Below are 1462 nucleotides of genomic sequence, written 5' to 3' on the forward strand. Positions count from 1 at the left end.
TTATAGCAAGAGTACAGTAGACACAGAGATATAAATAAGGGGAGGAGGCATACGAAAAGGGATACACAAAGAATATGCTTCTCTATACCCAATGATTTCAAGATTGTGGTTACTGGAAGAGGGCAGGCGTGGGGAACACCAGCTCCCCCAAATCGTCAAAACCATCTATCATCACATGCCACACCACAGAGAAACAATTCCGGCCAAAATAGTAGCAGTGACTTAATTACATGTTTAATCAGTACAACCTGTGGATGATATTATAATTATTCAAATAATCCTTGACAAAAAATGTGTTTCCCCACCCCTGGCCTACAGCTATTCCCTGAATGTAGATATCTAGTCTCTTGAACTGTGAGAAAGCAATTTACTGTGCTTTAAAGTAGCCCACTTCTCATATTTCTGTACATTGGTGGAGAAGCAGGTGGGAGTACCTGGTGGTACCAGGTAAATATGACACCATCTTATGCATATTACAGATGGGAGTACTGGGTTCCGGACACTTTATTGAAACCACCAGTAAGTGGCCAAGTCAGAAATAAAGACTAGGCTGCCTGACTTAATAATCCATAACTGTATCTGTAAGTAGAAAGTAGGCGTTTATAAAGAGCAGTGCTTTGGGGGCAGTGGATAACAGCTATGAAGCTGACTTACTTTTTTTCCTTCTTCTTAATTTCTAATTGGTTTACTTTTCATTTTAAACTAGCTGATGTAAAAACCTAGTATATTGCCATAAAATAAATGCTAAAGAACAAAACATTCAAAGAAGAGAATAATTAATATTGGCAAATGCCTAGTTACACCCAGATCATGGCAAATGCATTTAGAAAAAAAATAGTTATGGTGATTATATCTAGAAGCATTTTAATACCAGAGGTTAGTCGGATCTTAGGAATGGAAAGAGTAGATGGTAAAAAGCATGGAATGTAGACTATTTAAAGAAATTTGAGAGAAAATGAATACAGTTAAAATAGCAGCTGGAGTATAGTATGAATCACCGCAGGGAGAAATTAGACTTTGATTTTAGGTTTGAAACCACCCAAGAAGAAGTTTAATATTGAGAAGTAGATCATAGGAATGATGTAAGAGTGATGTAAGGATTCTATATTGTGACTTGCAGGCCTTAATTGGTGGATTGTAAGTGTGATTGGAAACTATATTTCTTTTAAGAAGAAACATCCTTCTTCTATGCTTACAAGGAGCCTAAGTAAATAATTGATCCCTTTGAAAGCTCAGTCTGTCATCACAGACTGGTTTCCTGGTGCTGCCATTCTCTAATGTATTGCATTTCCAAAGACCCAGTGCCTTTCCTGCTATTACTATTGAAAGAGTGCACCATACACATATTGGTGTGTGTGGGGGGGGTGCCTCTGGGTCATTTATGTAAGTCCTGGTGAACAACGTGGTTGTTTTCAAGGAAACTCTGTTTCAGTGTGGGTTGAAAGGAGAACTTGGGCTTAGA

The sequence above is a fragment of the Echinops telfairi genome, unplaced genomic scaffold (genome assembly GCF_000313985.2).
Source record: "Echinops telfairi isolate 266 unplaced genomic scaffold, ASM31398v2 ScPeMD7_11;HRSCAF=52, whole genome shotgun sequence".
NCBI classification, from domain to species: Eukaryota; Metazoa; Chordata; class Mammalia; order Afrosoricida; family Tenrecidae; genus Echinops; species Echinops telfairi.